The 20,643-nt window shown below is 40.9% G+C and overlaps 1 long non-coding RNA gene across 4 annotated transcripts in view; it reads left to right on the top strand.

The window, feature by feature from the left end:
• The window catches only part of LOC145546592 (uncharacterized), a 115,798-nt gene that overhangs the window by 56,889 nt on the left and 38,266 nt on the right, over positions 1-20,643 (top strand). The window contains exon 1 of one of the 4 annotated variants that reach the window (XR_014083059.1): positions 14,320-14,469. The exons of the other annotated variants lie outside the window; for them this stretch is intronic. This is a non-coding gene — a long non-coding RNA (uncharacterized LOC145546592). Of the gene's footprint in view, positions 1-14,319; positions 14,470-20,643 lie in introns of those variants that run through there. 4 annotated transcript variants of the gene reach the window in all.

Here is a 20,643-nt window from a genome sequence, read left to right as displayed (position 1 = left end):
CCACCCCATCTGGCTGCCTGCTGCTGCTATCTGTCACATTGAGTTATGCTTTCTGGACATGATGTGGCATGCAGACACACAGAAAGGCCAGTCATTACCCTAGGGTCTACGAGGCCTTTATCCAAAGGGGAATCACCTTCAAAGAATAGTTTGGAAATGGCCATCAGTTTTGAACTGTGCACTTGGGGCCCGAGACTGGAAGAGTGGTGGTTCTGTTTTCATCAAAAGGGAATACAGCGTGAGCTGATCTGCAGAGGGTGCCTGTCAGAGAAGAGCCAGGCTGCAAATGAGCAGTGCTATTAGGATGTGCAGAGTCTGAGGGCACATCAGGCTGGAGAGACCCAGGAGGCCACTGAACCTCACTGGTGCAGAGCAAAGAAAACGCTGAAACGGGGGAGAGAGGGTTGGGTGTCCTACCTCAGTGGTTGTCAGTCTCTTAGAATCACTTCTGAGACGTTGCTTAAGAGGCAGATTCAGGGAGCTTCTGCTTCTGTGCATTTGGCATCAGGCTAGGAAATGTGTGCTCTGAAGGTGTCTCAAGTGACTTTTTTGGGAGAAGGGACCTTGTTCTACTCTCTGAGAAACACTACTCCAGAGTGAATAATGAAACCCTGGGAGAGATTGCTGGAAGAGAAAAGCTGTGGGCTCAGGATAGCATGGTGGGATCCCTACCAGGAAGGAGGAAGAATCAAAGGCACTCTCGGAGCCAGCTCTGCAGTAGAGAACAGATGATCCATGCAGGCACAGAGAACAGACGATCCATACAGGAACTGAGACAAATGATAGACAAACATAAAGAGAGAGGCTTTCTACCTTGAACTTAAAGATACGAAAATTAAAGAAAATCCAATGCATGACTTTACTTCTGCTAGACTAGTCAAGAGAAAGGTCAGTTAAAGGAAACACCAAATGTTGGAGAAATAACTGTTAAACAAATACACTCCTGCATTTAAAATGGTTTAAGCCTTTTGGAAGGCAACATGGTAATTCTCATCTAGATCTAGGCATATGTATATGTTCCTCAATCCAGTGATCCTAGAATTGAGGATTTTTCAAGAAAATAATTGAATAGACTAAAGATGCCATGATGATGGAGCTGTTCAATATGATCGATTCTACATGACACATTTGAAATAACCTGAATATTCAGCCATATCACAGTGATTTAAAGAAATGATGATTCATTTAAGCAATGTTAGTGTGCAGTCACAAAATAATTTGAGAGACATAGGAAAGTTGAATGTGTTAAAAAGTCAGATTACAAAGTCATATTTGAATTACAAATCCAGTAATGTATGCCTGTTCCTTTGAGGAGAAAAGCAATAGTTATTTTCTGTCCCAATCCTATACCTGTAAGTCTGCTCAATACATGTACTGTATAACTGGTAATACATAAAGCAAAGCACAGATACCGCTTGATGTTATGTGGTTCTCACATGGCCAAGATAGCTCTGCAAACATCCTACCCCTCCCCTCCCACTAGCTTCATCATTGGTTTGGTGCCCAACTCTTCCCTCTTTATTTATTTATTTATTTTTTATTGAAGGATATTTGCTTTACAGAATTTTGCTGTTTTCTGTCAAACCTCAACATGCAGCAGCCATAGGTATACCTATATCCCCTCCCTTTTGAACCTCCCTCCCATTTCTCTCCCTATCCCACCCCTCTAGGTTGATACAGAGCCCGTTTGAGTTTCCTGAGCCATACAGCAAATTCCTGTTGGCTATCTATTTTACATATGGTAATGTAAGTTTCCACATTACTCTTTCCATACATCTCACCCTCTCCTCCTCTCTCCCCATGTCTATAAGTCTATTCTCTATGTCTGTTTCTCCATTATTGCCGTGTAAATAAATTCTTTAGTACCATTTTTCTAGATTCCCTATATATGCATTATAATATGATATTTATCTTTCTCTTTCTGACTTACTTCACTCTGTATAATAGGTTCCAGGTTCATCCACCCCATCAGAACTGACTCAAATGTGTTCCTTTTATAGCTGAGTAATATTCCATTGTGTATATGTACCACACAACTTCTTTATCCATTCATCTGTCAATGGACATCTAGGTTGCTTCCATGTTCTAGCTATTGTAAATAGTGCTGCAATGAATAATTGGATACATGTGTCTCTTTCAATTTTGGTTTCCTCAGGGTATATGCCTAAGAGTAGAATTGCTGGGTCATATGGTGGTTTTATTTCTAGTTTTTTAAGGAATCTCCAACTCTTGCCTCTTTATCAAGCTTAGAGTGCCACCTCCGAGCCTCCTCACTTTATATTAGCACCTAGCTCTGCTCCTGACTCTCATCTTCCCCCAGACCCTGCTGTGACTGGCTGTCCCAGTGTCAGACCATCTCAGGTATTAACCCCCACTTCAATGGTCCTTTAATGCATTTAAGTTTTTACTTTAAAAGATTACATCAAAAAAATGTTCCTGCTAAAATTATTCAAATGGCTTTAAAAAACTAATATTAAAATATATAATACTTCCTCATATTCCTCCCGCATCCACAGCCTTTGCATTTGCTTCCTTTCTAAATAATTGCTGTGTGTTTTGTTTTATATTTTTTGTGTGCTTTAATTATCTATTGTTGTGTAACAAATTACCACAAACTAAGCCGCCTAAAACAACACGTATTTGTTATTGCACACTTGCTGTGGACCAGGAGTTTGAGTCTGGCTTAGCTTGTGGAGGGTGGGCAGGATCTGGGAGAGGAGATAGTGGCCTGATCTCTCTGGATTCAGACTTTTACGGGATGAAGCTGTTTTTACCCCTACATTGCACCCCCACCCCCCACCCCCCGCCTTCTGCAATAAGTTGCATCTCCAAGTCCCAATTGTTTCTGGATCTGCTGGTGGAATTGGCTCAATGCCTATCAACTTTGTGTTCCACTGATCTTATGGGTCACATGGCTTACATCAGCTCCTGCTCCTCCATCAGCTTGTTATCTTCCAAATATTTGCTGAAATCTTTCACTTGCAGTTATGCAATAGCCTGGGTCTCCCAAGAGGCAGATTTCAAGGTGATATTAAATGTGCAAGGGTTTTATTAGAGAACTGCCTTTTCGAGAGAAGATGGGAAGGGAGTCAGAAAAGGCCAAGAGAGCATGAGACTCAGATGAGAATGAAGGAGAGGAGGGAATAAGGCTGGTTGGAGCACCCCAGACCATGGTGCAAAGCAAGGGTGTTCAGAAAGGCAGGCAGGAGTCCTTGAGCCAAAGTTGGTTTTTGGAAGAGTCTGGTGTCTGCTAAGAATGGTTTTGCCTTAGTTCCTTGTCATGCGCAGTCATCAGTAGGGAGCAGCCCCGGGGAAGCATGGCATCAGCCCAAACTCAACTATGGGTTGTAGGTGAGTTTCAGAGCCCAGCAGCAGGGGCCCTTAGTCAATTACACTCCCATAGAAGGCAATGACATCCCACTCCAGTAGTCTCGCCTGGAAAATCCCATGGATGGAGGAGCCTGGTAGGCTACAGTCCATGGGATCGCTAAGAGTCGGACACGACTGAGCGACTCCCCTTTCACTTTTCACTTTCATGCATTGGAGAAGGAAATGGCAACCCACTCCAGTATTCTTGCCTGGAGAATCCCAGGGATGGCGGAGCCTGGTGGGCTGCCGTCTATGGGGTCGCACAGAGTCAGATACGACTGAAGCGACTTAGCAGCAGCAGCAGCAGCAGCAGATGGAAGCCTGAGCAGTCTCGTGGATGCCACAAATTATTTCTTCTCTCATTCCCTTTATCCTTTGGATGATTCCTTTTTGAAGGGAGTAGGGCAACTGTGGTTTAAAAAAATTTTTACTATATTTTAGTGGCATCTAGAAAAGGAAAGGAAATGGGTCAGTGTAGTTCTGTATTCATTTTTTCAACATTTGAACTAATTTTCTCCAAAATTTACTTAATATATTTCTATTTGAAAAAAAGTTTAAAAGAAGGAGATAAAGGTGATCAGAAGTGTCATATTCAGAAAGCTGGAGAAGGATGGAGACTGAGAAAAGGCTGTGTGATGTGCTGACTAGGAAGTCGCTGGTGGGTGAGCTTATGCTGGTTCCACAGCTGTGGGGGTGAAAGTCAGCTTGAACAAGACTGAGGAGTGAGTAGGTGTAGACAAGTCTGTCAAGAAGTCTGGTGGTAAAGGGAAGGAGAGGAAGAGAGAGTTAACCTGGGGGTGAGCTAGGTAGAGGGAAAGGGGCTCCTAACAGGTTCATTAGTAGATATAAAGGACCCAAATGGAGGGAGAGATAGAGCGTGCAGATGAGAAAAGACATTATGAACAGGATCTAAGAGGAAGCAGGGGTCAGGGGATAGGATCAAGAATGGATGTTCAGGGCTTATTCGAAAAGCAGAGAGGTGGGAGCAAAGGAGGAAGGGCGGTGCAGACCATAAAGAAATGTTTCACTGGTCTATCAGTTAGGATTGCTTCTAGCTACAAGAGGCAGAAACTTGACTACTGTGGTTTTGGAAGTAGGGATTTATGTGATAGGCAGTTCAGAGCCAAGATGACAGACAGCAGTAAGAGGCTGCCAGGCGCTCAAGATCCTTTCATCTTTCTGCTTCATCTTGCTCCATGAATGAATGAATGAATGAGCAAAATATCGGGAGATAAGTATCACATTCCTATTAAGACTTTTCTCATTTAATGTTTAACCCATAAACTGAATCATAGTAAACATTTTTTAAGGAATAAATGGTACTCATATGGATTCTTGAAATAAAAATGAAGACTTTTCTTTCAGTGAACAACAGTGTCAGTGACCAAACTATGGTGATTTGTTTAAATAATCTGGTATGCTAACAAACTGAATATCACATTACTTTTTAAAAATATGTAAATGAGGTAGGGACATGAAAAAATCTAGATTCTGTAATGTTAGGTAAACAAAATCTTAAAATAATATGAGTACATTGATAGCAACTATGAAAAATTGTATCTGTACAATATTAAAGCAAGGAGGGATCATTATATCTTGATACTAGTTTAGATTTTATGGTAAAGAAGGCTGGGATTTTCCCTTTTTTCTTCTCCTTTCCCCAGTTTTATTGACATATACAATTGTGTAAGTTTAAGGTGTACAGCTAAATGATTTGACTTCTGTTCATAATGAAATGATTGCCACAATAGGTTTAGTTAGCATCCATCATCTCATATAGATACAATACATAGAAAAAGCATAAAAAAGAGAAAAAGTATTTTTTACTTATGATGAGCACACTTAAGATTGACTCTCTTAATTACTTTCCTGTGTATCATCAGGCATCAGGTTGTACATTACATCCCTAGTGCTTATTTATCTCAGAACTAGAAGTTTGTACCTTTTGACCACTTTTCTCCAAGCTGCCCTCCACCACCCAGCTGCCTTCCACCTGCCCTTCCGGCAACCATTAATCTGATCTCTTTTTCTGATTTTTGTGGGGTTTTTTGTTTGTTTCCACATATGGATGAGATCATACAGTATGTCTTTCTCTGTATGACTTATTTCACTTAGTGTAATGTCCTCAAGTTTCATCCATGTTGTGAAAATGGCAGGATTTCCTTGTTTTCCTATGGCTGAATAATTTTCTATTTTGTACATATATAATAAATATAAATATATAAGTGTGATATATATATATATGTAATTATATTATATATATATATATATGGGCTTCCTTGGTAGGTCAGTTGGTAAAGTATCCACCTGCAATGCAGGAGATCCAGGTTCAATCCCTGGTTTAGGAAGATCCCCTGGAGAAGAAAATGGCAACCTACTCCAATATTCTTGCCTGGAAAATCCCATGGAATGAGGAGCCTGGCAGGTTACAGTCCATGGAGTCGCAAGAGTTGAACATGACTTAGCGACTAAACCACCATCATATGTATATATATATATATCACATTTTCTTTATCCATTCATCCATTGATGGACACTTAGGTTGCTTTCATGTCTTGGCTATTGTAAATAATATTGCTATGAACATGGGGGTCTAGATAACTTTTTAAGTTAGTGTTTTCATTTCATTGGGTTATACTCCCAGAAGTAGAATTGCTGGATCATACGCTGTGCTTAGTCACTCAGTCGTGTCCAACTCTTTGCGACCAAATGGACTGTAGCCTGCCAGGCACCTCTGTCCATGGGGATTCTCCAGGCAAAAATACTGGAGTAGGTTGCCAAGCCTTCCTCCAGGGGATCTTCCCAACCCAGGATCAAACCCAGGTCTTCCACATTGCAGGCAGATTCTTTACCGTCTGAGCCACCAGGGAAGCCCATGAATACTGGAGTGGGTAGCCTATCCCTTCTCCATAGGATCTTCTCCACCCAGGGATTGAACTGGGGTCTCCTGCAATGCAGGCAGATTCTCTACTGTCTGAGCCACCAGGGAAGCCCAGATCATATGGTAGGTCTATTTTTAATTTTTTGAGACTTCTCTGTACTGTTCTCCACAGTGGCTGTACCAGTTTACATCCCGTCAACCATGCAAAAGATTTCCCTTTTCTCTACATGCTTGCCAGCATTTGTTATCTTGGCTTTTGGATGATGGCAGTTCTAATAATCATGAAGTGACACCTCAGTATGGATTTAATTTGCATTTCCTTAGTGACATGATGTTAAATATCTTTTTATATACCAGTTGGCCATTTGTATATCTTCTTTGGAAGCATATCTATTTAAGTTGTTTGCCCATTTTTAATTGTGTTGTTTTTTTGCTACCGGGTTCTTGCTATATGAGTTCTTTATATATTTTGGATATTAACCCCTTTTTAGATATATGGTTTACAGATATTTTTTTCCCCATTTTGTAAGTTGTCTTTTTGCTTTATTGATTGTTTCTTTTGCGTGTGGATTTTTCTTTTTGAGGATCCTGTTTATATTTCATTATAAAGTTGTTAACTTATAGTTAAAAAGTTAAAGAGCCCGTGTGGAACATTCTTTAAAGCTCACCTAGAAGAAAGGCACTCTAAAAATATAAACATGGTCATCAAAATATTGTCACATCATAAATGTACATTAAATTCTGGTAACTAGCTAGGTTGCAATTAGAAAGCTGATGTGACTGAGTCTCTGTGGATCTTCTTGCAATGGTTAGTCTGCAGTGAGGTTTCTTGGGGCTGGGGAAGGGTGGACCCCATGGTGTCATCTATGTGATATCTGAAGGCCTCTTTCCCAAGTATTTCTCAATCTCCCACACAGGTCTGCAGTTCTTTTTGGGAGGTGGGGAAGAGGGAGGGATGCTTTCCTTTGTTGCAGAAGAGGCTTTGAAACCTTCACACTACATATAAATGTTTATGCTTTTCTAAAGGAAACGTTTCAATATCTTTGAAGGGAAAAGTATGCAAAAGGAGAGACTGGATTCTCTGAAATCTACCCCATTCCTAAATGTGCTGAGGTTGAATCTAGACCCCAGTTCAAATGACCTTTGGTCTATCACTCTTAAGTTCTCTCCCCTCCTCTAACTGCTTCAAATTAATTCCCCTGCCTTCTATTAGCAACTTGAAATAATTCCAGTGAAGGAAGTATCTCTATTTTTAAACACCAGGAGAGCATGTTCTTCAGTATCGTTCAATCATACATTCTTTGTCTGGCAAGACTCACCCCAGAAATGCTTCCATAAGCTAAACTTCCTAATCTGAATTTCTTACTTGCAAGTTACAGCCTGTTTCTTGTTGGATGCCATCAGAGGTTGAGAACCCTTAATCATAGCTTCATAGACCTTCAGAATTCTTATCTGGAAGCTCTAATTAGGTGAGAGGCTATCTAACTTTCCTTTACTAAGGCTGTGCTCAGAGACCTAGGAACTCAGAAGCTGATGGATACTCTTTCTAGGTCTTAGTTTCTGCCTCTGAAAAACAAGAACAATATTCACTGCTTTCCTTCTTGCATGGACTTTGTAAGGACCCAGTAAGATGAGTAATAGTACTCTGGGAAATATAAACAAATTCAAGATATTATTTAAATACTTCTTACTTTCCCCTCGAATCTTTGTTTCCTATTGTTTAAGCCTTCCCTGCTCCTACAGCAGCCGACTTTGGCACTTTATGACATTTCTCTCGGGAGACTTACAGCCCTCCAGCTAGCCTTCTGCTCCTGCTAGCAGCTTGAAGCTCTGTTCAATCCACAGCACTGATTATTAGGGCTGAATGGATTTCCTGGTCCACTCAGATCAGGACTCAGGTTAGCCCCTTCCGTTACTTCTTTTGTAACCTGCTAAATCCCTCTAGACATATGGCTGTCACCTCTAGGTGATTCTCTTCCCTTCCACCCTTTCCCATGAGGGGACATTTGGCATCTGATGTCATTTTTGGTCATTATTATTGGTGGGGTGGTTAATGGTTCTCATCACCAATTCCAACTTCTATGCTGTTTTCTCCCACATTTAAGCCACTGTCGGACACTGGCTGAGTGTCCTAGCATTCAACTCAACTCTGACACTGTCTACCCAGAGATGGTATCAGATTCCAAAGGTTAAGGACTCAGTCCTGCAAGACTCCCCTCCACTTCAGATGCCCATTTCAGGCTCAGGTTGTTACCTGTGCTTCTGACCAACTGCCTATAAATCAGAGGTTCCCACAACCCCGTCTTTAGGTTTGATTAATTTGCTAGAGTGGCTCACAGAACTCAGGAAACCTGTATACTCACTGGGATTATCAGTTTATTATAAAGGATATTAAAGGATACAAATCAACAGTCAGATGAAGAGATACATAGGGTGCACAAAGGAGCTTGTGTCCTTGTGCAGTTTATGGCAGCCCACTGCAGTATTCTTGCCAGCATAATCCCATGGACAAAAGAACATGACAGGTGACAGTCCGTGGGGTTGTAAAGAGTTAGACATGACTGAGTGACTGAACATGTGCACAACGTGGTGGTTGGAAGTATTCAAGTTCCCTAACCTGGAAGCTTTCCAAACCCTCCCTTTAGGTTTTTATGGAGCCTTCATTGCATAGGCATTGGTGAAATCACTGGTCTTTAGCGACTGATTCAACCTCCAGCTTCTCTTCTTTCCCCAGAGGTGAAGGCGAGGACTGAAAGTTCCAACCCTCCAATCCCATGGCTGGGTCCCCTGGTAACCAGCCCCCATCCTTAGGTTACCTGGGTGCTTTGCAGAAGTCACTTTATTAACCTAGCAACAGATACTCTGGCCACTCTCATTGCTTATGAAATTCTCAGGATTTTAGGAGATATGTGACAAGAAGAGTGGATGAAGATCAAATGTTTGTTTCTTATGATAAATCATAATATCACATGGTGCTACTGGTATGTAGTGGATAGAGGCCAGGGATGCCGCCGAACATCCTACAATGCACAGGACAGCCCCTCCTGCAAAGACCTAGCTGGCCCAAAATGTCATTGATGCTGAAACTGAGAAACTGGGCTACAGATTAAGCTCCATGAATGACATGGAGCTTTTATTTTAAACAGCCTTATCAAGATATAATTAATACACAGTAACATGTACATATTTAAAGTGTGCAATTTGGTGAGTTTGACATCAGCGCATGGGAAGCTATCACAACAGAATGAACATACCCTTCCTTTTGAAATTCAGTCCTCCTCTTGCCACCTATCCCACTAACCCCACCCTCAATCAACCACTAATTTACTTTCCATTACTGCAGATTGGTTTGCCAATGCTAGAAGTTTGTATAAATGGAATCATACAACTTATGCTCTTTTTTTTTTTTTTTTGGTCTGATTTCTGTCATTCAGCATTGATTATTTTGAGATTTATCCATGTTGTTGCTGAACTACTTATTCCTGAAAAAAAGAGATAAACTCATGGTTGAGAACAAAGGGGTATGATCTCTAGGCTCTTAGGTCACCCTTAGATACTTCTCTGATGATTTTACTTTTTAAATGGGATACCTCACTTAGCTGTTCTATACTTTATTGTTTTATTGTACTTTGTTTTTGTTTTACCTTCATAGCACTTTCCTTGTCATGATCCTCAATATGTGACCAGTGAACTATTAATCCTCCAGTCTCTGGTCTAGTCTCTGCTTCTTTTAATTCATGGAACCCTGTTTTTTCTTTTTCCCCTCAAGAAGATCTTAAAGAACTAAGTTATAGGATACTAATTTGAGAAATGCTGCCCTGATGTTGCTTTTTTTAAAAAAAAACGAAAGAAAGAAAAAGTTCTACATGTCAGGCATCATGCCTGTGCAGTGCACACACAGAGAAATAAATCCTGAGACACCATTTCCACAGGGCAGTGGTTTACAGTGCACACACAGAGAAATAAATCCTGAGACACCATTTCCACAGGGCAGTGGTTACCTGGTTTTGCCCGCTTTGCCCTCAGAATCTTCCCTGAAGTCATATCCAGTCACGATACCAATATTTAATGATTACAGGATGAATTCTTTAAGAAGGAACTTTGTGGCATCCGTAAAGAAATTAGTTGATGATGATTGAACTCACATGTAATTATGAGAACTATGTGTATTTTATCACACAGTTAGCTTAAGCATACTTTTGTACAACACTGACACACGCTTCTGGAGTAAGATTCTTGAATAAATCTTAAGTAGCTTCTTTCAAGACAGTTAATGAAATCTTTATCCCTAAGAAAATGTTCCTCTTTTTGATGTGCTTTGTGGTTTTCTTCTGCAAGCATTTTCAGATACCCCGATCCTATAGGATGTGGCCTGTTCTTTTCTCACACAGTTGCTCTGGGGTTGATCATGTTCTTACATTAATGCTGATAGTCTTTTTCATAAGCTCTTGGTTTTTACATCTGCAAATGTTCCAAGATTATATGAGAGTTGTGTCATTCATGTGAGCGTGTTTTTCTCTCCTCCACAAGCAGTGCTTATCCTCTGGTGGCTTGTTACTTGGGAAGACTCTCTTCTGTCTGTGAGAGGCACTTGTCATTTTGTCTGCCCATTCTCCCTTCATTTGGTTGCAGCACTCTGCTTTTCTTTTACGGGAACTCTCTGTCCCCTCTTCAATGTGTTTGGCTAACCTATTGATCTAAGTACTCCTTGGCCCTCAACTCTCTTACCCAAGGAGTGGCAAGCACATGACCTGGGTTAGGCCCATCTGACTCTCTCCTGGGAGTTCAGTCAGCAGTGGAAAGACTCACAGAAGCGGCTGGAGCTGAGTCATTCTTCTTTCATCTGTGAGATCCTGACTGAAATTCTTGGAACTGCTCTTTTCCTGTCCTTCTTGAGGACTGCTTGTTCAGCTCTTCCTTCAGTCCTCAGACATTAGCCAATAAATTATTATTATTATTTTGTCTATATGTTTTCAGAGTCAGTTTCAATTGCTTACAAGCAAAGAACCTAATCATATACGAAGTCTCTCTTCTTTCCACTCATGGTCTTTTCTGCTCTTTGCTGCACTGTCTCAAAGTAGAAAGGACCATTGCCCTCTCCTTTCAGCAGGCAGGCTGACTTCCTAATTGTGGTCTGAGTAAGATTGTTCCGTGACCACCTTGGTGACTTCATTGAAGAGACTCTAATGGTTGCCATCAGGAACAGCAAGAGGGGTGGGAGAGTGAGTTCCCTCAGACTTTAATAAGCACCAGGACTGGTAGGCGGCAGGGAGAAAGCCTGGCAAGGCTTGGGCTCAGCAATGTGAGGGCTTTTTACCCAAAGTGGTGGTAAGATTTTAGGAGGGGTGAATGATGAATCTAGAGAGGCTAACCTTAGGCTTCTTTGCTCACAATGGTAAAAAAAAAAAAAATTGCTTTTCTTCTGGCTGGGCATGGAAACAGAGAGATACCAGACTTAAAGACTTTACTGCAGGGCACAGTGAGGATGTCAGCAGTGACCATGGTGGACAGGGTAATGGAATCTCTTCCCTTGCTTTTCTGAGCACCATGGAAGCCTACTGGATTCTGGGGAGGCCTGAGGATGAGTGAGACTCCAGCAATACCTGAGGTTGAAATTTTTGCAAATTTAGGAGGATGTGAACTCAAAAAAGAAATTAATTTGATTTAATGAAAATGAAGATATCATTTTTTTGTATGTCTCAGTTTGTAGATTGAGATTCATAATGACTCTAATCCTTAAAAATTTCTTATCTATAGATTTATGAGTGTAGTCAGTGCCAAGTCTCTCCTAAACATTAGCAAGACTATGGGTAAAGTAAAGACATATAGGGCTTTGCCTCAGTTGGAGAGAGAAGACTTAAATAGTTGGGGATAAGTTATATATTCTTCAGTTCAGTCGCTCAGTCGTGTCCGACTCTTTGCGACCCCATGAACTGCAGCACGCCAGGCCTCCCTGTCCATCACCAACTCCCGGAATCCACCTAAACCCATGTCCATTGAGTCGGTGATGCCATCCAACCATCTCATCCTCTGTCGTCCCCTTCTCCTCCTGCCCTCAATCTTTCTCTGCATCAGGATCTTTTCAAATGAGTCAGCTCTTCGCATCAGGTGGCCGAAGTATTGGAGTTTCAGCTTCAACATTAGTCTTCCGATGAACACCCAGGACTGATCCTTAAAGAGATCGTTATTGGCTTCTGACAGTTTAGGGTCTACCACTTATCTCTAGGTCAGTAAGATCCTCTGGAGAAGAGAATGGCAACCTACTCCAGTAGTCTTGCCTGGAAAACCCCATGGACAGAGGAGCCTGGTGGGCTACAGTCCATGGGGTTGTGAAGAGTTGGACATAACTGAGCAACTAAAACAGACATTTGTGCTTAACTGGTGAATGAGTGGCCTGGTCAATAAGCACTATGAATTCACTGGCTGTAACATTAAAGGAAAGTCGGAGGAAAGAAAAAAAAATAATGTTCTTTGTTCCAGTAAGGGTGAATTTGCAGGATTGCTTGTTCTAGGAAAAAGAATGATTTGTTTCTGCAGCTCACCATTTCCCAGGGAACCCATGCTTTGCCAGCTTGTGGTTTCCTCTGGAGATGGGTGTCAGGCCGACTAGAACAGTCTGCAGAAATCAAGCAGGCTGCTAATGCACTTGAAATGTTTCTGCTGTCCTTTTCCCCTGTCTTCCCAAATACGCAGCACTTGTCCCAGTCAATGTCAGAGGAGCTTATATTCCTTTTAAGTAGTAAGAGCCAGCAGGCAGGGAATTGCTTGGGGATTAGGGAAACTCAAAGTGGCTTTGTATGTCAGGGAGATGAGTCTTTTCTTCCATGCCTGTATCCAGCACAAGGTTGTTTGAAAGCCTTGCTTAAAAAAACTTCAAGTTGGGACTTCCCTGGTGGTCCAGTGGTTAAGAATCCACCTTGCAATGCAGGGGACACAGGTTCGATCCATGGTTGGGGAACTAGGATCCCACATGCCGCCTACACACCACGTGGTGAAATTAAATAGACAAATATTAAAGCCAAATAAATAAATATTTTTTAAAAAATATTTTTTAAAAAATCTCAAGTTGCAGCTCTGGACACCGATGCAGGCAAGATGAAGAGATCAGATGAAATTCTGTAGAGATCCAGGCCATGAGGTTGAGTGAACGGGGAAGGAATTTGAGAGCCAAACCTAAACAAATAGCCAGGTTTGTCCCAGGCTATTCTTGGATGAGACAGGACTCCCTTTGGAGCTTGTTTTTTTAATCTATAAAATGAGTATAAGATAGCGGTAAAGCTATAATCAAAACCAACCATAAACATCTAAATAGTCTACATTAACACATTCAGGAGTATCATTCACTTTGCAAAAAGGATTGTCCCCTTTATAAGAATTCACAGTAAAATAAATTTACAGGGCAGTTGCTTTTCATTTACAAGTGGAATTTGGTTTGCAAAATGTGACTGCATTCTTAGCTTCTAATGAAAATACCAGTTGCGTAAAGGGAGTTCTAAATGTCTTATTTTGTTCCTTCTTCAACCCTCTCCTGGTATTCTCTTCTCCCCATAAAAATCGTGAAGATGTTTATAGGCTTAACATATGTTTAAGATCTGAGCTGAAAGATCCAAATTGATGGTAGACTCATCAGCAAACATAAACTGAGATTCATTCTCCAGTAGTTTCTGGATTGGCAGTGGCAGACCTGGGTTCTCGTCCAGGCTTTGCCTCTAAGTAGCTGGGTTCCTTTCAACAAGTCTTAGAATTGTAGTACCATTGTGTTGGAATGGAATTAAGGGTCAGTTAGTCTAACCTTCTTTGGACAAAGGTGTTTCTCTATAATATTCCTGCCTGGTGAGTATCTTGATCTATTTTTAGACCTCAGTGTATCCATCTTTATGATTAGGAGAGTTGATCTTCAGTTTGAATCAGGGTCCAGGGTGAGAATGGGAGAGATGAGAAAGCAGAGGCCAGGACTCTGAAGTCTAAATGTACCAACATTACAGTCTAGCGTAGGCCAAGCCCTACATAGAGGGTATAAATAAGAACCCTTGGGGAATAAACTCCATACATTCCTTCCTTCTTTACAGGTCTGGCCAATAGTGAGGGAAAGTTCTGAGACTTTGAAGCGCTTGGAGTTTGATCTGGAACTGTGCGCAGGTACCTCAGTGATTTCAAGGAAGGTGAAGTCAGCATGTCAGTTGAGCTCTCTTCACATGTGAGCTGAGTACTAGTCCAAGGTTGAGCAACCTTCTTCCTTATTTCAGGCTTTCTCTTCTTCCTCTCCCTCCCTTCCCCTTCCCACTACCTTTTTTTTTTTTCTTTAATAGCATGCATATTTCAAGGATGTGCAGTTGGATCTGGCTGAAATCAACCGAGAGTTGACAGGATTTATCCTTGAAAGTGCCTTGGGTCATTGTCATGGCAATTTTGATAGTCCTGACAGGGTGCAGATGTGTCTGTCCAGGGCAATTCAAGAGTGCCTCCTACTCTCTCTCCAGCCTCAGTCACTGCTTGGGGAAAATGGGGCTTGCTTACCTTTTTTTGGGTCATATACTGCAAAAAAAAAAAAGAAAAAAAAAGGAGTTCTCAAAATTTCAACTGTAAAACTCCTATACCAAAAAATTCTATCAAAAACTTCATATGGAGCAAGACTCTGCAAACCTTGGATGAGTCACTAAAGGGATGGGACAAATAGGCCATTCTGCATAGCTACACTGGTTCTTCATTGTCTGTTAACAGGTTACTCACCCTCTCCAATTCCACCTCCCATTGCTGTACTCAGATCTGGAATATGAACTCCTTAAAACTAGTTCATCTTGATGTCTCTAATACCCAGCACTGTGCCTAGGCACTTAATAGGAATTTAATAATGTTTGCTGGATGAATGAAGAGGTGAGCATAAGATGGCATAGGGATGTATAAGGTGACCCTGGTAGGTAGATATTGGATGAAGGTAGGAATGAGTGATATGAAGAGACAGGGCTTTCATTCCAGTTGCCAGGACAAAATATAGAAGGGAATGAAGCTGGTAGGGTATACTGGGGATGCCACACCATGAATGGCAAGCCCTTAGCCAAGGCTCTTGAGCATGGAATGGAAACCGTGAAGATCAATGCCAAGAAAAGTAAACCTGGTGTCAAAATATGGGGAGACCTAGAGTTGGAAAGAGTTTGAAGGCAAGGAGACCAGCAAGGAATGAATGTGAGTCTGTCTGTTTGAAAAAATACAGAGTGGAGAAAGCAGTGCCAGGGAAGAAAGCAGTCCTGGGGGAGCCTGAGAGAATACAAGTCCATTCATTGTGCCAGGAGCACAGCCAGGAGAGAGATTCAAATGTCTAAAGAGTTAGGCACCAGCTTAAACATGAATGTTCACAGCATCATTATTCAAAATAGCTAGAAAGTGGAAACAACCCAAATCTCCATCAACTGATGGGTGGATGAACGGAAGGTGGTGTATCTATATAATGCAATATCATTTGGCAATAAAAAGGAATGACATAGAAGAACATGCTATAGTCTGAACCTTGAAAACATTGCATTAAGTGATAGAACCAGTCAAGATATGAAAAGATCTTATCTTGAATTACTCTATTTATATAAGATGTTCAGAATAGGCAAATTCATAGAGATAGGAAGTATGTTAGTATTTGCCAGGGCCTGAGGAAGGGAGTGGTGTGGAGTGATTGCCATTGTATACAGGGTTTCTTTTTGAGGTGATGAAAATGTTCTAAAAGTGTTAACAAATAGTGGTGATGGTTATATGTGAATATACTACAGCCCATCAAATTATACACCTTAAAAGGCTGAATTGTATGGTAGTGAATTGTGTCTCAGTAGAACTGCTATTAAAAATAAGAGAGTCAATCACTTGATCTAAGGGTTTAAGGGCTCTGGAGGAGAGGATGCAGAGAATAAGAGTTAGCCAATAAACCCTTAAAGCAGGTCACTCATGTTAGTAGCTAGTGTGTATGAACGAACCAATTCACAAGTCTGCAAATGGCCATCTCCTTTTTTCTTCCCATCTATTCCAAATGTGGGCTGGTTCAGTTGCAGCTTGGGTGGGGTCCACCTGTGTGGAGTGCTCAAGTCCCCCCAGCTCCTGCTAGCTGTATCCCAGTGAGGGAGCCCCAGGGTTCCCATGGGCTCTTGCTCCACGTGGCTCAGAGATCTTTATAAAGCATCTCTTTCAGGTTTCACCTGCTCTTATAGCCGTTCTTTCTCTAGGACTCAGTTTCTGTTGGAGGACCATTTTAAATGATAGACACTGTTTTATTTTCAAGATGGCCCCTCCCTTAGGGAGATCCTTTAATCCAGTTGTGAACCATGATACCGTTAGAATGAGAGGCTTCCTTGGAAGCGACTAGTGCTGTGCCTGTAAATCAGCTCTCCAGAAAAAAGATTAAGTCGCAAATGGCAGAGCACAGACTAGAGCCTCTGTCAGTCGGACTCCAAAGCAGGTGCTTTTAATCACTGGACTGTCCTGCTCCTAAAACACAAGAGTTCACAAGATCCCCAGCTGTAAGGGCTCCAGGAAGAAAATGGCCCAAGCAAAGAGGCATCTTAGACTAAGATAACCAAGAAAATGGATACATTCTGAAACCTCCACTGTGGCTGATTTCAAACTACCAGTGTGATGTCAGTGAACATAGGGTAGGGAAGAGAGGAGCAAGATTGGCTCTTGAGAGATGGAGTGAACCTGCTCCAGCACACCATTGCACCGGGCCAGTACACCCTGGTGGTGCTTTCAGCAGCTTTTCAGACACATTTAGATGGGTTTATCCTAGGATATTCAGAACACATGAAAGGTTTCCACTTTTTCCCCCATGTCCACTTGTTTGATACTTGTGCAGGCCCACTAGACAGGGATGAATTATTAATGAGGAAATAATATACAGGTTTGATGTGGACAAATTCCACAGCAAACTATTGACAGAGGTGAGAGTAGTTTCCAGATTCCGATGGACCCAAGTTGGTTTGCTACTCTGTCAGTTTCAGAAAGCCTGTCATTATATAGGATGAATCTGTATGAATTTATATGCGGTTTAAATGTAAACTGGTGGACTCCTTTTTGCATATTCTTTCTAGTTCCTAGTCTTCAATCTGGTGGAGAAACCCAAACTTTAGCATGCCATCATCAATCACTTTTTTTAGGTTTCCATCCTCACTTTTGCATTTTTATTAAATTAAAAACTTTTAAAAACCATTATCACAATCTAATTTTAGAACATTTTAAATGACCTCCAGAAGGAGAAACTATATACTTTAATAGTTAATATTTGTTCTCACTCCCTCTTCACAATGTCCAGCCCCGTTTCTGGGCACTGATTTACATTCTGTTTCTGTGCATTTGCTTATTCTGTACATTGCTGATAAACGAAATCATATGTGGTTTGGAATCATGCTGCTGCTGCTGCTAAGTCGCTTCAGTCGTGTCTGACTCTGTGCGACCCCATAGGTGGCAGCCCACCAGGCTCCGCCGTCCCTGGGATTCTCCAGGCAAGAATACTGGAGTGGGTTGCCATTTTCTTCTCCAATGCATGAAAGTGTAAAGTGAAAGTGAAGTCGCTCAGTCGTGTCTGACTCTTAGCGACCCCATGGACTGCAGCCTACCAGGCTCCCGTGTCCGTGGGATTTTCCAGGCAAGAGTACTGGAGTCGGGTGCCATTGCCTTCTCTGGAATCATCAGTTCAGTTCAGTCGCTCAATCATGTCCGACTCTTTGCGACCCCACGAATTGCAGCACGCCAGGCCTCTCTGTCCATCACCAACTCACAGAGTCTACCCAAACCCATGTCTGTCGAGTTGGTGATGCCATCCAACCATCTCATCCTCTGTCATCCCCTTCTCCTCCTGCCCCCAATCCTACCCATCATTAGGGTCTTTTCCAATGAGTCAGCTCTTCACATGAGGTGGCCAAAGTATTGGAGTTTCAGCTTCAACATCAGTCCTTCTAATGAACACTCAGGATTGATCTCTTTTAGGATGGATTGATTGGATCTCCTTGCAGTCCAAGGGACTCTCAAGAGTCTTCTCCAACACCACAGTTCAAAAGCATCAATTCTGCGGCGCTCAGCTTTCTTCACCATCCAACTCTCACATCCATACATGTCCACTGGAAAAACCATAGCCTTGACTAGATGGACTTTTGTTGGCAAAGTAATGTCTCTGCTTTTAAACATGCTATCTAGGTTGGCCATAACCTTCCTTCCAAGGAGTAAGCGTCTTTTAATTTCATGGCTGCAATCACCATCTGCAGTGATTTTGGAGCCCCCCAAAATAAAGTCTGACACTGTTTCCACTGTCTCTCCATCTATTTGCCATGAAGTGATGGGACCAGATGCCATGATCTTAGTTTTCTCGATGTTGAGCTTTAAGCCAACTTTTTCACTCTCCTCTTTCACTTTCATCAAGAGGCTCTTTAGTTCTTCTTCACTTTCTGCATAAATGGCCACAATATGTGGTTTTAGTGTGTCTGGCTTCTTTCATTTAGCATAATGTTTTCATGTTTCCTCCATGGCATAGCATCTATCAGCATTTTATTCTTTTTTATTGCCAAATCACATTAGGTTGTATGGATATACCACATTTTATTTATCTGTTTATGATATGATGGACATGTTTATCTGTTTATGATATGATGGACATTTGGGTTGTTTCCACTTTTTGACTCTTATGAATAACCCTGCTATGAACATTTGTGTGCAAGTTTTTGTATGCATGTAAGTCTTTGTTTCTCTTGCGTATATACCTGGTAGCAGATTTGCTGGGTTATGTGGTTATGATTTAACCTTTTAAGAAATTTCCAAACTCTTTTCCATCATGGTTGCACCATCGTACAGTTCCACCTCTTGTGCGTAAGGGCTCCAGTTTCTCCACATCCTCACCAACATTTGTTATTGTCTCTCTTTCTGATTATAGGCATCCTAGTGCATGGTAAGTAGTCTCTCATTGTGGTTTTGGTTTATATTTACTATTGATTGTTGAAGCTGAGCTCCTTTTTATGTAATTATTGGTTGTCTATCTTCTTTGGAGAAGTAGCTATTCAAATTCTTTGCCACCTTAAAAATTGGATAATTTTTCTTTTTATTGGTAAGTTGTAAGTGTTCTGGATAGATCAAACATATATTGTCGTATATATTTCTTGCAAATATTTTCTCCTGTTTTCTGGGATATCTTTCACTTTTTTTTTTTAACATGTTAAACATATTCCTTGTGAAGATATGAAAAAAATAAATCCTTCTTTACATTTTATAGAAGTAGAGTAGAAATATGATGCTTTATAGTTCATATCTTTTATTGTATTTCTTGGTTTGCTTTTCATTCTTTACATGGTAATATAGTAGATGCTTGTTGTAACAAATGCATTCAGACGCATGTTAAAGTAAAATGAAAATCTTGATTCGCCTTTTCCTTCCATCTATTGCATACTGATATATTGGTTTACACCCTTCTAAATCTTTTCATTTGGATTTACATAGGTAAGTACTCAAATAGATATGTAGGGAATTTTTTTTACAACCTGGATGGAATCATAGTGTGTGTGTGTGTGTGTATTGTATATATAGTTTAATTTTAAAAATCCTTATGTATATATATAGAGAGATCTACCTCATTCTTTTCAATCTCTGCACAGTGTTTCATGGTAAGAAAGTATTCTCCTTTATTTAACCCTTTCCTAGCTGTGTCCTTTTTTCCCCTATAATAAATATGACAGGAGTGAGATATTTTTCCCTGTTGTCCCCACACTGTTGCTGAGGCCCAACACCCGGGGCAGAAGTACTAACTGTAGGCATCTCGTATTTGAAAGGAGCCTCCTGCAGTGAGAGCTAGGCTTTTTTTTTTTTTTCAGTCTTTTCACTTTCTTGATGGCATCATTTGATGCACCAAAATTTTTAACTTTGATGAACTCCAATTTATTCATGTATATTTGTTGCTTTTGTTTTTGGTGTCTTATTTAGGATATTTAAGTATAACCCAAGGTCATGGTGATTTATTCCTGTATTTTCTCTCGAGAGTTTTGCACTTTTCACTTCTATATGTAGGTTTATGATCCATTTTGAGTTCATCTTTGTTCATAGTGTAAAGTAAAGATCCAACTTTGTGTTATCCCAGCCCTGTGTCTTGGAAGACTATTCTTTCTCCACTGTATTGTCTTGGATGCTTGTCGGAAATCATTTGACCATAAATGTGATAGTTTATCTTTGCATTCTCAATTCTATTTCATTGATCGATATATCTATCCTTATGCCAATATCACCCTGTCTTGATTGCTTTGTAATAAGTTTTGTGATTATTTTATCATAAAAAGATGTTGGATTTATGTCCAATACTTTCCCTACATGAGATGATCATGTGGTTTTTAAACTTTATTTTATTAATATGGGTGTTAAACCAACACTACAACTCCCTTTTG

Source organism: Giraffa tippelskirchi, chromosome 4, assembly GCF_054371585.1.
Source record: "Giraffa tippelskirchi isolate mGirTip1 chromosome 4, T2T-mGirTip1v1.2.pri, whole genome shotgun sequence".
In the NCBI taxonomy this organism is placed as follows: Eukaryota; Metazoa; Chordata; class Mammalia; order Artiodactyla; family Giraffidae; genus Giraffa; species Giraffa tippelskirchi.
This window is presented reverse-complemented; position numbering and strand designations above follow the sequence as displayed.